The 15,976-nt window shown below is 49.3% G+C and overlaps 1 long non-coding RNA gene across 3 annotated transcripts in view; it reads right to left on the reverse strand.

Annotated features, from left to right (window-relative positions):
- The window catches only part of LOC109395295 (uncharacterized), a 47,465-nt gene extending 33,055 nt beyond the window's left edge, over nt 1-14,410 (reverse strand). The window contains exons 1-3 of one of the 3 annotated variants that reach the window (XR_002126630.1): nt 14,280-14,410; nt 14,059-14,196; nt 10,573-10,700 (exon numbers count right to left, since the gene is read on the reverse strand). This is a non-coding gene — a long non-coding RNA (uncharacterized LOC109395295). The remainder of the gene's footprint in view (nt 1-10,572; nt 10,701-14,058; nt 14,197-14,279) is intronic. The other 2 variants (XR_002126634.1, XR_002126632.1) reach the window with 2 other exon arrangements.
- Nucleotides 14,411-15,976: the final 1,566 nt, after the last annotated feature.

Below are 15,976 nucleotides of genomic sequence, written 5' to 3' on the forward strand. Positions count from 1 at the left end.
CAACCAGTCCTCACATGCCAGCAGCATGTATTTGTTCTAGTTTGACATTTTCTCGCCTAATTGGGATCAAGAACGGGAACAGCCATCCAAAAGTGGCCTGAGCAGACCAAGGGACAGCGGACTCTGACCTCCAGCAGAGCCTCCTCCCTCAGGAGTTGTCACCACCTCCCTCTGGCTCGGTCTACCCATGGGCTACCCACCCCTCCACCCTAACGCCCCACACCCCGTTTAAAACCCTGCTCTGGTGTCTTCATCAGGACCCTCTCAGTTGCGATCTTGGGAATGAATCAATAATCCTTTGCTGAATTATTTCTGTATGAAAAACACTACGCCAGGTGCTTTCACGTACATTATCTCCCCTAATCGGCTCAACTCCCGAGCTGGAACTCAAACCCTGTTCTCTGGCCCCACAGCTCATATGCTCCTTTCGCGAGTGCTCACTCGAAGCATCCTTTCCACCTAGCCCACCTCCTGCAAAGACAAGGTGCGTTTGACACTGTTGACGCTGGATGGTCTCTACCAGATGAAGCAATATATTCCACAGTGTTCTCCATTCTTTCCCAGGCCAGATAGATGACAATCCGGCAGGCCACACGTCTGCCACAGTGACTGTCCTCCCTTCTCCAAATGACAACAACACGTGTAACTCCATGTTATGATTTAGAGACTGATAATATCCTGTCATGTTTCATCACATGTGCTCATCTGGTGAATTCAACTGAAGTCTGGACTTTTCCAAGACAGGACCCAGGCAAGCTATAGAATTCTTCCATTCTTCCCAAGCCAAGGTCCTACCAGCGCTCAGTCAATATTTGTTTATTGGCTGATCTGGCTAGATTAGGTCTCCCTGACAATACGACCACCCCAAGTCCCCAACGGGCACACCAGAATGGGCTCACTTGGTCTTTGCATGCACTGGTCCTCTGCAGTTTCTGCTATTCTCTCCTTCCTTTGATCTAGATTTGCCAAACATGAATTGACTCCTCTTACTCCAGCTTCTGCAAAAGGTCCCCAAGCAAAAGAGAAACCTGACCTGTGCTTTCACAAACAGCAGCGATCCCCTCATCCTCTGGTTGGAGGATGCTAACGGCTGCTTGCTCTGACTGAAAACAATGCAATGTCAACTCTGAACCCTGGGTATCGGTTATGCAGGCTCCTGTTTCGTGTGGCCCCATGTGAGGCTGAGAAGGGAGGCGACAGAAATCAACTGTCCTCATCTCATAGGTGGAAGGCACTGTCAAACCCACTCTCATCCAGAGATTCAAAGACCAGACACTCTCCTAGCTCTTCATGGCTAACTAGAGTTTGGCTAAGGAAAGAGTAGAATGCCTTCCTCACTGGACACAGTAGCAGACTAAGAAGAGAAAGGAACAAAGGAGTGCCATCCACAGAGCCTCAGGAGGTGGGTGGAAATGCGGCCTTGCTCGCCTGCAGTGCCTGTGGAGTGGGCTGGAATTCTTGCTGTTATTATGAACACACACCAACCAAAGAAAAGCTGGGCAAAGCGTCTACCTGTGCCTAGTTCCAGGCACTTCACAGGTACTGATGGGCTCCAGACAGAAGCCCAGGGTCCTCAGACACGAGAAGTGCTAACTGCTCAGGGAAGGCCTGAAGTCCTTGGGAGGCTGTTCTGGGCACTGGCTCTAGTTAATTAATGAGCTCTTATGAAGTTATCTCTGATTCTTCTAAATACTTCCCACACCTAAGACGACGCCAGGCACACAGTGTTTGTTGATGCTGCTACTGAATCCAGGACAGGAGGAGAAAAAGAATCAAAATTAAATATAAGACATGGTTCATAACCAAAGGAGTTCCTAAAATAGCTTCCAGAGCTAACATGATTTGGGAACAGTTATAAAACAGCTAACTGCAAGGAAGCTTCGTGTGGACCTGGACTGAGTCTCACAGCCCTTTATGCCACCATGGACGGCACATCCATTTCCAGTAATCATCTGCTGGCTGGACGGACACATGAACACAGGAATGGAGACACTGTGCAACTTCTCTGGGACCTATTTCTAAATATCAGAAATATCAATGTTTACCTCTCATTTTTGGAATCATAAAATGCTCAGATACTGACTGACCACTACCTACCATGAGGCTATACCCAGAGTTATTATGTCACCTTTGTGCAAGAAAGAAATCAACGTGAGCCTGCAAGCCGCTCCCAACATGAACCTCCTTCCCACCCCACCCGCTTCTGCCCCGCCCCCGGCTCCTTTCACCCTCTCACACACAGAACCGAGCAACAAGTTAAAAAATGGCAGGAACTCTTGGTGAGTAAACTTTGCTCCTTGGCCAAGATGAGGAAGCCAAGCCACACCGCGGAACGCATCCCTCCTCCTGCTCATTTGCAACCTCCTCAGGCTCAAGCTGGACTCTGGCCAGCTGACCTCTAAGACACGGCCATCTCCCTGGGGCCTGTAGGAGCACTTCAGACAGAGGTTACCTCCCTCTGCCACAGCCCTGACCCCCGCCTACCCCCAGTTTTGGGAGATGAGGAGCTGTAAAAAGAGAGCCTTCATTGGGCTCAGAGCTCTCAGAGGGCTCTGGCTTCCTCCCGAGGTTGCTCTGTGCCTCAGCCCTGTGCCACCAGACATGGCTGTGCCCCTACTCCCTCTTCTGACACAGCCTTGAGATAAGGCCACGCCCCCAAACTAGGATGCCTTTTATCTGCCCAAACAGCATCCTCCTCGTCATGGACATGGACCTCAACATCCATTAAGCGCCAACCACTCATCAGGCCGTCTGCATGCACCGCGGCTCACCCCATCTTCACAACAGCCCTACTGCGAAGCCTGGCCTATCACCCCTCCACCCTACAGGGCCAGAACTGAGCAGCTTGCAAAACAACAACAGCCAGTAACTAGACTTGCAAGCCCAGAGTCTTAACCACTGTGTGAGGCAAGCCAGCAACATCCTCCTCTTAGGAGACTTCCTCCCAACTCCTGTCCCCATTTCACACTTGACAACCACTGGTATAAACGTGGGACTCTCATCACATCTCCTTAAAAAAAAAAAAAAAAGAAAGCGATCACATATGTGCCTTTGCTGTAAATATTTTTAAAATAAGTTTTTACTACTGACTCTTTTAAATGAGATGTAAAGTATGCCTAACTCCTTGTCGTGTACAAAGTAGTTTTATGTCAAATTAGCGTATTTCATCCCCCATCGAAGCCTTGTGAAGTATACACAATGACTCCCGTTTGACAGATGAGCAAGTGAGAGAACTGAAGGGAGCTGGCCCAGATCACCCAGCGAGTAAGCCGCAGAGTAATCAGCTGACCCCAGGCCTTCCCATTGCTAACTCCTGGGTTCTAGGTGCCCACTCAGCCAGAGGCGGCAGAGCAGCGGGACTGACAGTGGAGGCCTGGGGCTCAGGGAGACTCACACGCACTGGCTGTGTGACCCGCGGCAAGTTAACTAACCTCACCCGGTCTCAGTTTCTTCATCCACGAAACAGTGCCAGTAACAACTGTGACATGTGGTTACCACGTGGATTACATGAGATAATGTATGCAAAGTACTTGGCACACTGGCCAACACTTAGTGAACACTCGTTACATGACAGTTATTTTTATTAAACTCCACTGCCCAGGCAGGAACTACGGTGTCTCCTGAACTCTTTATTTGCCTATATAGTGGAGACCAGAAACAGAACTCTGTATGCAGCAGGTGCTGAAGAACAACTTCCTTATATCCAGCCACCACACCTCCCAAACAGCCTTGGCCAAGATTCACGGGACGCTGACAGTGAGAGCAAGCTCAGTGCTACAGGCACGGCCAAACTGCTACACAGGTTCACAAAGGCCAGGACCTGTCTCCCTGCCAGGGAGGCTGGGACCAGGCTCCCAACCGCGGCGATTCCAAAGCAGCAGCCTCTGTCCTTGATGAACATGCTGAGGGACTAATGAGACAGACGAAGGCTCCGAGCTGCAGGCGTGGCCACCAACAAAATGGCCGCTGCACAGGCCTGTGCCGGCCTGAGTGCACTTGTGCCTTGGCGGGGGGAGGAAAGGGGGGGTGCCGCCTTTCCTCCACATTCTGCCTCACACCTCCCTCTCCCAGGGCTCCGGGTCTCTGCTCCAGGGCTTGGGAACATGCCTGTCCTTGGTGAGAAGTGCAAATACATGGCCTACTTCCAGCAACCTCATTGTTTCTCACTTTTAAGATTAAAATAATAAACACACGCACACACAGAGGCTGGAGAGTTAGGGGTAAATTAAGTGGCACCGGAGCTGCGGCACAAGGACTCACGCAGCACCGGGCTGCGGTAACCTGGCAACCTGCGAAAGGTGTGTCAGAGGGAGTAGGACGCAAACAGACAAGTACCAGCGCTGCACAGTCGGGGCTGGACAGGGGAAGGTCACACAGGCTGACCTGGTTCCTCATGTGCTGAGGAGGGAGAGGAGAGAGATAGCACGCTGCCTGCCCACATAGCTCGTGACTCCCAGCCACGTGTCCCCATGCCACCTAACTGGCCACTCTGCTAGCTCCAGGCTTTCTCTTCTCTAGTCCAGTCTAGACTCCTCTACCAGTAGTTTCTGGAAATCCTGGACCACCAGGTCCCTCCCCTGCTCTGAAACCTCCCATGGCTCCCGTAGGCCTTACTGAGGCATTCTCCTAGCATTCAAAGCGCCCCCGGCACCCACCCCTCCAACCTCACTTTTTTCTCGCCTGTCTCCCATACTGCACCCTCTGATCCTGCCTAACCCATGGTACACATCCCTCCTATATGCCTCCGCATCTGGCAAGTCTCCTCCTCACCTTGGTCCAAACCCTGAGGTCATTGTTCTCTTAACACACATTTGCCAAAAGCCTAACCAGGCACTGAGACCACAGGAATATGTATGACCTCTCCTGCCCACAGTGAGATCCTGGCCTTAGGGCCAATCAAACAAGCTCATCAATACTACAGGAACGTGGCAGGTAATCTAGGATTAACGGACACAGAGCACTTACTATGAGCAGAGTCTATTTTAAGCCTTTACAGGCCTAGTCAATCCTTTTAATAACCCTATAAGTGCAACTGTTACCAGCCAGTCCCATTTTATAGATGAACGAACTGAGGCATAGCAAAGGTCAAGTAAAACTTACTCAAAATCACCCCGGTGAGGGACAAACATACATGGGCATTGGGCATCCCTGGCAGAGAGGCTGGTGTGGGCTCGCCCGGGAGGCTGCCCTCCCTCGTTCTGGGAAGAAAGCAGAAAACAGGAAGGGAATGCAATTGCCAACTGTCATAGCGTGAGGAGACAGAAAACCCAAGTCCACAGCAAATCTACTTGGCATCTACCTTTACCCCAGGCCACTCAGTGGGGGGACTTAACGCCCAGATCTGCTGGGAGCTCAGGGACTCCAGCGTCCTGCCTCTGGCGCGAGCCGGGGAGCGTGATCTCGGGGCTGTGTCGAATGGCCTCTCCTTTCTGTTTCTGCGTGCCTGTGAGGCTCCGCAAGGCCGGGAGATGCCACATGCCCCTGCCAGCCAGGCTGTCTCTGCACCTGCACCAGGCAAGCCTCCACCACACCCTGGAGGACGGGAGCAGGACGCTGGCACGGCTGTGCATGGGTGGGCACGGGGTGTTGGGGCTGCGGCCTACACACGGGGGCCTCTCCACCTGCTGGTCCTCCTGCGCACAGAGGCTGCGTGCGGGCAGCGGGAGGTACAGCCTCAGGGCCAGGCCCAGAAAAATGGCTGGGCTGGGGTGGAGACTCTCTGACACTTCGGTCCAACCCAGGTGGCCTTTCCTCCTCTTCTCTTCATTTCCCAGTAGAAATCGCACCCAGAGAGCTCCTGTGCCCCATGCCGGCCACCAGGGCAGCCTCCATCCTCCTGCGGCCCCACCCAGGGGGCGGTTCTGCCTCCCACTAAGCAGAAGGGGCTCTTCCTCCTCCTCTTCCTCCAGCAGCCCCAGGGGCGCTTCCTGGAACTGGCTGGAATGTAAGCTCCATGAGGACAGGGACTTCTGTCTGCTGTGCCAACTGCTGAATCCCCAGGGCCCAAAATAGCGCCTGGAATACAGCAGGCCCTCCATACATACTTGGGGAGGGCTTGCATTATCATCTCCACCTTAGAGATGAGGAAATACGTACATTTCCCCAAGTTACACAGCTGATACATGGCAGAACCAAGATTCACATCCAGGATTTCCCGGGTACAAAACACACCGTATCATGCAATCATGTGACACTGGTATTTACTGAGTACCTGACATGGACAAGATGCCCAGGACACCGATGATCCCCACAATCAAAACTTTCCTGGAGGCCTATTATATACCAGGTGCTGGGGGATGCAGAGACATGGCCTTTCTTTAAATAAAGGCTGTGTGTGTACACATATATATACTGGGGGTGCCCAAAAAACTGTATACGCAATACGCATGACTTGTATTCATCTTTTGTTATCAGAATATACAGAGTATTATAATTTAAATACAGTTGTTTCCTTTCTTAAAATGTACATACCTTTTTTGGGGGCACCCTCTGTATATATGCATATGTATGTGTACATGCATGTATACATATATGTAAGTGCATATGCAAATATATGCTATTTGTATATATGTAAATATCATGTGTATAAGCAAATATCTATACACATAAATTCTTTTAAGCCACCACTAGGCAGTATGGGGGAGCCCAGTGATTGAAACAGTGAATAAATGCAATAGAAACCTAGAAGGGGCAGGATTCACTGGAGACAAACAGGTTCCATGAAGGAGAGAGAAGCTGAGGAGGGTTCTGAAGAATCCAGAACCTTCTATTAAAATGGGAGGCGCTAAGGCAACCCAAGAGGCAGGCAGAAGGTGCAGAAAAGCACGGAAGCATAATCATGCAGGCTCCAGGAACCTGTCGCAGAGAAGTCTGAGTGGCCTAAGGTATTTCTTCCTTGTTTATTTTTTGGAAATTTACACCTCTGCTTTTAACTGTTTCATATTTTGCCCCCATCAGTAATGTTTTACTTGGGAAAAATAATGTTTCACTGCAGTAAAAAAGTGTTGTTTTGAAAACCATTGCCCAAGTTCAATCTTATACTCCTACAGATGGGAAACTGGAATTGCCCCTGGTCCCAGGGCTAGCTTGTGGCAGAAGTGGGGAGAGACCCCAGGTCTCTGGGCTGCCCATAAGTTGTCCAGGACACTATCAAATTTCACACGGTGTAATGGGGACACAGAGGAGGTGGGCAGCTGCAGAGACTGAAGGCCACGAGGGCCGGGCCTGTGTCCTGACCTGTACAAAAGGGCTCTCAGGGTCCCGCTCAGCAAACTATGCCTACAACTAGGACATAACCTGGCACATTTGGGCTCCACAGCATTGGCCTCCCCTCCTGCTGGAGAAACTGCAGAGCGTTTTCTGCTGGAAGTCATGTGTTGTTTGTTGGTTTTCTTCCTGCCTGGCTTGTTTTGACACAAGGAAGAGGCTAATCCTTCTGGCAAGCTTGAGTAATACAGCAGGGCAGCAGTCCCCTCCCTGAAGCAGTGGAGGCAGTCGGCTCCAACAGGGAGAAACCGGATCTAGGACTCTGACTGGTCAGCAGCTGACCTCTCTGCTGGCCTCTGGTGGTTTCAGCATATCCCACTGGGGCTGTCTTCCCTGAAGAGTACAGCCTCTGGAGGCAGATGGCTTCAATTTCTGCTTCCACCTGTTACTAGCTGGGTGGTCTCAGGAAAGATACTATACCTCTCGGTGACTCAGTTTCCTTACCTGTCACACATAACAATTATCCCACAGAATTACTGGGAGGCTTAAGTAAGTTAACATATAGAAAACAATTAGAACGGCACTGAAAGCACAGTGAACACTCAATGAGTTTCGCTATCGTTTTTCTGTTTGTACATAAGGCTCCCTGAAACCTGGTCTCTGAGGCGCTAGACCAGACCAGCCTGGATGCTCAAGTAACCTGCTGTGGGGCCGGAGTAAACAGTGGTACCAGAGGTGGTACAGACACAAGCATGGAGATCCAAAGCCTCTTCAGTGTCTTGACTTCCCTTTCAGCATCTCAGGGAGAGCTGGAGACAGGTGATTCCTGCTTCCTGGCTCGGCCAGTAAAACCCCGGTGCTCAGAAGCAAGTAAGGACTCTGGCCTCTTCTGCCTCACACTCTGCTATACTTCCTGCACTCAGGGGCGGCAACTGACTGGTTCCCTGTACAGAGGATTCGTGTTCCACGTGCTTGGATCCTTCATCTCCATCCTGTGGGAATGCTCCAGGCTTTTTCCTTGAGTGAAATATTCCAGGCAGCCTGGGTCTGGGGGAGTTAGCTGGATATTATCTTTAAAAACCACTGATGAATATTTCCTTGAGATCTAGGGCCAACCTGGTGGGTGTACATAAGAATTGACTCAACTGCTCTTTCAGAGGGGACTATGTATGAGAATGCAGACTTTTCCTGGCCCCAGGGAAGAGCATCGGGCAGCTCAGCGTTGGTGTCGAAGCTGCCAAGGGTGAGATGGGGGCAACTGTGGCATCTACTTTCTCGGTCTTCAGCCCAACATCTCCCCAGGTTCCGTGGGAAGTCGAGTCTTTAAGACTCAGCTACATCTCGGAAACGTCCAGACTCTAGATCTCAACCTTTTTGTCTGCATCTAGCACCAGGCAGGCCTCTCGGCAATAGCTCAGTGAATGCAGGTGACACCGAATGGAGGCTCTAATTCTCTAGCACACAATTCAGAAACAGCCACACTCAGATTTGAGACAAGCGTGCCTGTCACATGCAAACCAGGGCTTTACAACTACCAGTGTCCATGACAGACTATTCTGCTCAACTTACAGGGCAACTGGCTTTCCTGGGGATTCTTTGGTGTCCAGTATTATGAATATGACTGAGTTATGTTAGATGTTGGGTTTCGATGCAGATTACACAAGCTTCCCAATCGTCCTCTCTTAAACAGCTCTAGAAAGGGAATAACAGACGTGCCGATCACATCCCCCACTTTCCCCCACCTGCCCTCTGCCCCACTGAGCTGGTCTCTTTATTGTCCTCACGCACACCCCTATTCTTTCCACCAACCCCTTTTTCTCACTTGCTCCTCTACTTGAGGTGCCCTTCTCCCTCTTGGCCACACAAAGCCCAGCCATATTTCAAGGCCACACGCGAGCTCAAGACTTCCATGAAAGCCTTAGAGTGAGCTGCGCTTCGTGAGTCTTTCCCTGCTGCTGCTTCACCTGTGGCTAGTCCTGGTGCCTCCCCCACCTAGTGCCTGGCATTTCACAGCTCTGGGTATTTCAGGCATGTTTCTCCTGATCTCACGGCCTGGCCTGTAGCTCTGTATAGGAACTTATTTCCAAGGTCAACGACCTCAGACAGAGCTGGTTCAAGTCCTGGCTGCACCACTCTTTGCCCATCCCAGTGTTTCTTCCTCAGACCTCATCCTTCGTGACTTGGATGCTGCCCAGCACCCCTTTCTTAAATCTCTTTGCCTGTTGTTAAGTCCATGGCACTCCCCTGAGACCACTTTCCTGCATCTTTCCTGACTCTGCTCCCACCTGTGCTGAGCCCAGGCCCCTGTTCCTATCACTCGGCCCCTGGGCCCTGGCGTACCTTCACACCACCGGCTTCACCCCTCATCTCACCTTTGGTCCTCAGTCATCCTGAAGCACCTGTTGGGCAGCCCCCTTGGGTACCCGACTGTCAGGTTCTACATCACTAAAATGCACTCAATAGTAATTTGTTGAGTGCCCACAAAGCCAGGATCTTTTCAAGTCATTGGTCAGCAATGCATATAAAAGTTCTTGCTCCAAGCGTCCATCAGTGGATGCACTGATAAATAAAATGGGGTATATCCATATAATTCTGCCTTTCAAGGGAAGGAAATGCTGACACATGCTACAGCGTGAGTGAACCTGAAGACATTATGTTAAGTGAAATGAACCAGTCAGAAAAAGGCAAAAATACTGCATGCTTCCATTTTTATGAGGTACCTAGAGTAGTCAAAGTCCTAAAGACAGAAAGTAGAATGGTGGTTGCCAGGGGCTGGAGGAAGGGAGAGTGCGGCGTTGTTGTTTAATGGGTGCTGGGCGTACGTTCCGGAAGATGAAAGGACTCTTGGAGATGGGCGGTGGTGATGGCTGCACAGCAATGTGAATGCACTGAACACCACTGGCCTGTACACTTCAAAACGGTTAAGATGGTAAATTCTACGTTATATGTATTTAACCACAGTAAAAAAAAACAACAACAAAAAAACACCCTTGCCCTCTGAACTTTTCCGTATATTATGCTTCAATAAAAATGAAGAAGAACCTGTCGTCATGGAGCTTACACTCCAGAGTCAAGCCTGCGAGGGTCACCCCAGCAGCTCCTTCCCAAATGCCCACCACCTGCACTGCCATGCCCCAGGCGCGCGCTGTGGGCATCTGACCCCTCTGTTCCCCCATACCCAAGTCCCCTCCATCATTTCTCTTTACGGCTTTCACCTCAGCCCGTCCTCCTTCCCAGCATCACCATTTCTACCACCTCTTAATTTTTCATAGAAAACATGAAGAAGGAGGAGGAAACCCTGCCGTGCCCGGTTCCTGTGCCGGCTTTACCACTGGCAACCTCGCACTTAAGCTTTAATTTCCTCACCCGTGAAATGAAGAGTCTGACAAGACATTCACGAAGGCTCCTTCTGGCTCCAGCACAGGATACGTCTCTGTTTCAGCCTCCCCAGCCCGGCCTGAGGTCTGGTGTATTCCTTGCAGGCACTCAGCAGCCTGAGAAGAAAGGCCTCATTCAGGAGGGGAAGCCGGCCCAGGCGACAGCTCCCTCCAAGCGCTCCTTAGCGCGCTCTCCTGCCAGCCTGAACTTTTACTGCTTGCAACCTTGTGACTTTGGATTACCTGACCTTGGATTCTGCCAGCCCTGCACTGCTGCTGGGACCTCTTCTGACCTGACCGCCCATAAGTGGGACAGCCTTGCCTGCTGACACTGGACCCTGCTCTGCTACCACAAACTGGGCTGCCTGGGGGCTGTACCGCGAAGGTGCTGCTAGCCAGACGCTGGATTCTCCCCAGACCATCACCATGGCCCCTAATGGTGTCCAATCTTGGCCATCCCTGGCCCCTGCAGTGTCTTCTGAGTTCACCCCTGCTGCTAAGCTGGGTTTACAATCTGTCTGTGACTGAGTCATTCACTCCACAAATGTCCACTTTGATGTCTATTCCATGACAAGTACTGCTCTAGGCAAGAGATGCATCAGGATGGAACACAAGTGTTTCTCGTATCAAAATATCCCACTGTCAGCACAAGCTTCTCTACTCATTGAAGACTTCGTCCAAGGCAAACTCTTACACTCAATAGGTGTTTATCGAGCACTGTCTATGTGCCAGCCACTATTCCAGGCATTCTGATGAGACATCAATTTTAGGAAGCGTAACTTTCTGCGCAGGCAATGGTGACAAAGCATGAGCTCCACAGCCAGAATCTCAGTTATGTGACCTTCAATAATTACAAAACCTCTCTGAGCCATAGCTTCCTTACTTAAAAATGGGGGCAATAATAGTAACTAAATGATAAACTTGTATGAGGAATAAATGAGATAGTCCATGTACAATGCTTAGAACAGTATATGGCACATAGCAAGCACTTGAATATTGATGACGTTTACATTTATGTGACCCCCTCTTAAGGTGTCAGCACCTAAATATGCCAAGAACTTCATGAGTCCCTGACCCACCCTACATGACCAATATCCCTCTAGTGCCTTTGTAGATGAATATTGACAGAACGAAGCCCCAACGTCACCGCCAACAAAGAAGAAAAGATCCTTGTGCAAAGCACATTATAGGATCCTGCTGCTTCCACGTGGTTAACCTTGGGGATATCTCTAAAGATATGGACATCAAAAGCTCTGAAGGGAGAAAATATTTGCAATACATATATTGTTGTATTGCAACAATACATAAAGAGCTTCCTACAAGCCAATAAGAAAAAGACAGGCAACCCAATAGAAAAATGAGCAAAAGACCTGAACAGGCACTTCACAAAAGAGATACCAAATGGCTAATATCACGGAAATGTCAATTCAGACCAAAGGACAATACTATTTCATACCCACTAGAATGAGGCTAATGAAAAGGGAAGATAATACCATATATTAGCAAGGATATGGAGCAACTGGAACTTTCCAACTTTGCTAGTAGGAATATAATTGGTACAATTGCTTTGGCACAATGTCTTATCCAGCAGTTCCACTCCTATGTATATACCCAACATAAATACTTATTTACATATATGTATGTGTATATATATATATATATATATATATATATATATAAAAGGCATACATACACATATACATGTATATAAATCTATTCATTCACCAAGAGACATACACAAAGGTGTTCATAGTAGCACTGTTTGTAAGAGCCCAAATCTGCACACAGCCCAAACATCTATCAACCGTACAATGGATAATAAATTGTGGTCTATTAATGAAATGGAATACTACACAGCCAGAAGAATGGGAAACGACAACAATACACAACATAAATGAATATCACAAATGACGAATAAAACAAGTCAGACACAAAAGAGAACACACTGTGTGACCCATATTATATGAAGTTGAAAAGCAAGCAAAACTAATCTGTAATTTTAGCAGTCAAAAAAGCGGTCACCCCTGAAAGGACAGTCAGTAACTGCAAAGAAGCACAAGGCGTTTTTTTGGAGGCGGGGCCGGTTCTGGTAATACTCTATTGCTTTGCTTGACCTCTGGGTGCTGGTTACAAGCTGTGCATACTTTTTGCTAAAACACTTAGGATCTCTTCACATTTCTGTACGTGTTATATGTCAAGTAAAAATTGGCTAAAAGATAGCTAATGAGAAAGATTTAAAAGAAAAACAAAAACTAGGAAAAATGGACTTTTATCCAAATGTGTTGTTGCCCCAGCACCAATAGATTTTAGTGTCTCCAAGAAATCTAAAAGATACATATACACTTCTGATCCCTTTCCTATTGCCTTTTAGTAAATGGCAGAGATATGGCTATATAAAACTTCAAAACCAGATACAATAAACACATTTTCAACACTCCAAATTAACTTACCAAGCGTCATGTTCTATAAGATAGTTTGAAAATATTTTTGGGTTTTATAGATGCATGTTGAAATATGGAGTAATTTTGAGAAACAAGACTTTTCAATGAGAAAGAAGTGGTGGGGGGCAGTGGTGAAGGGGGGTGTGACATCCAAGAAGACTGAGGCGACACAACACAGCTCCAAACCAGCAGCCCAGGGCTGACATCTGCAGCAGCTGCCAGAGCACTGACGTGACTCTGGACCTGGAAGCCAGAAGTCCAAGCAGAAGCCAGGGACTCAAAGACAAGCTCGGGATCTGGAAGCAAGACAGTAGCTAAGCTGTAAGGAGGCAAAAGGACCCAGAATGCTTGCTGGTACACGCCCATTAGCGACTAAGAGGTTAGGAGAGGCATGAACTGCGCTTCCGGATGCACTGCAGGAAGTAGTGGCTGGGTGTGGGCAGCCTTGGGTACATAAGGAAGTGACTTCAGCCAATCATGGACTGAAAGGATGTGACCCGGGGTGTGCTCAGACCTGCAGCTGGGATGAGAAGCCGGGCTTACCTGGAGGTTCTTTCTCTACTGGGTGGGACTTTCTAAATATACACACATTCATCTGTGCAATCCATTCAAATGTTTACCATCACTCAGCAGGATTTTGGGAGCTTCTGGTTTCGACTGCCCTAGTTGCCAGCTAAGATAGCAGTAATCTAGAACCTGGTTCCTGAGCCCACAATCATCTTAGTGCTTGACATGAGAATAAGGGAAGCAGTGAACCTGAACTCCAAGAACATCAGGATTTGCCATATAATCCATCCCCCAGTGATTTCCACAAACAAAGGGAGACCGAAAACTCAAAATTCAAAATAAATAAGTAACCCCAACATCACTTGTATTTCTTCTTAGGCGCATCCAAAACTATATCGGTCTCGAGCACATGGCAATGGAGTGACTGTGTCAGGGGCAGGGGAACAACATTGAGAAGTGACGTGGGGGCGGGCTATCGAATGTCCCCAGGAGAGGATCAGCACCTCTCTCAGGTTGCCTGGCCTTACCTGGGCTTCTGCCCTGCCCATCTGCTCAGCCACCACGCCTGCCAGCTATTCTTTCCCCAAAGCTCCGCTTATGCCTTCACTCGCCAACATCCCGACTAAAGAGTCCAGCTGGTGAGGTCATCCAGGAAGAACCTTGTCCTGAAACGTAAAAAGCCAGTGTATTTTAGAATCCACACACAGCTATTCTCCCTCCACCATCGAAAGTAAGCTTAGGGCCTCACTTTGGGAGACTTCTCATTTCCACATTCTGGCCTTAAAGCAGTCCTGCCAACTGCAGGAGAATGGTGTTGGCACATGAGATGTGCTGAGCTGCTGAGGTATCTGGCAACAGGTTGGATGTCTTATCTTGGAAGCAACATCATGTTCTCTAGGGCGAGGAGTTCCTGCATTTCAGAGGACTTAGCAAGCAGAACCCAGTTTTCAGCAAGCAGAGCAAACGCCTCAGTGACAGGGAGAATGAAGGAAAACAGCTTTGGGCTAGACTCCTATCATCCCCACGTTTGCTTGGAATGGTCTCCCTATTGCCCTTAAAGTTCATCTCAATAGCATCAGCATCCAAATATGCCAACATCACAGCTTATTTAGATGCACCAGGGACACGGCTGCATCCAGCCACATACATGACCACCCTGGAATACACGTGTGCTTAGACCGTGGGGTTCTGGGGGAAACTGTACCATATGAGGTTCCAGCAACTCCCTGGACAAAACCTCCTGAACTCAACTTTGTAAGACACTGTAAACGCTGAGGTGAGGTGAAGCAGGGGGACAAAGGGACAAGGCAGTAGCCAGACAGCTCTCAAGTCATTTCCAACAGAAGCAGGGGACTGGATAAAATGACCTCTCAGGGCCACTTCTACAAGACTGCCTGTCCCTCCGTACCAGGGTTCCTCAGCCTCGGCACTACCGGCATTTTGAACTGGATCATTCTTTGTTGTGGGGAGGGCTGCCCCGTGCACTGTATGACATGTAGCAGTATCCCTGACCTCTATCCCCTAGATGCTAACAACACTTCTCCTGCTGCTCCGTGTGACAACCAAAAATGTCTCTGGACATTGCCAAATGTTTCCTGGGGGCAAAACTGCCCCCTGTCGACAACCAATGCCTTATACTAACAAGTCATGTCTTACATAGACAAGACCCCAGCCCTTGCCAGAGTGTAGTCGTCCACTTTGGAAAGGGCTGAGAAAATGTAGCCTGGTCATTATCCCTTTGGGCATTAAGGCAACAGAGCTCCCCAAGCAAGCCACCACCATCAGGGCTGAGCGGGACAGGAGGAGGTCCAGCCGGGTAAGATGTTCTGTCACCAGCAGGCTTTCATTCTCCAAGTCCACAAAACCCACCTCCTCCCAGACGCGGCCCCCATCAGGCAGAAGACCAAGCCAACCAGAGAAACCCCCAGCCGTCACAAGTCAGTCTCCCAGCCCACCCACCGCCACTCCACATCCTAATTCATGTCGCATGTTGGGTATGCAAACACCATGTATTTGGTTCAATTTCTGGGAGGAAGGAATGGATCAGTCCCTCAAATCTGTTCAATTAACCACCTCAGCTCTTCCATTGACTCACTCAACATCTTTGACCAGAGATGTCCTAAGATCTAGATGCCCTAAGAAAAATCTACCAAAGCTCAAGTCTTGCTCTGCGGACCTTGGGAACCAAGGCTGGCACACTGGCCAAGAGTCATGGAAGAATTTGCAGGCCAAGGCAAAAGTACTGAAATGAGAATTCCAGACACGTGGACAGAATGACTACCAAACCCTCACAAACCGCAGTGGGGCGGAGCCAAGTCCAAAAGGGGCGGGGCCAGGGACATCTCCAGGGACTGGCTCACAGGCTTCGAGCTTTAGAAACGGAAAGAGCCAGTGTAACCAGACTTGCCCAAGCAGAGAAGACGCTGGCTACGTTACTGAGTATAA

The sequence above is a fragment of the Hipposideros armiger genome, unplaced genomic scaffold (assembly GCF_001890085.2).
Source record: "Hipposideros armiger isolate ML-2016 unplaced genomic scaffold, ASM189008v1 scaffold_464, whole genome shotgun sequence".
In the NCBI taxonomy this organism is placed as follows: domain Eukaryota; kingdom Metazoa; phylum Chordata; class Mammalia; order Chiroptera; family Hipposideridae; genus Hipposideros; species Hipposideros armiger.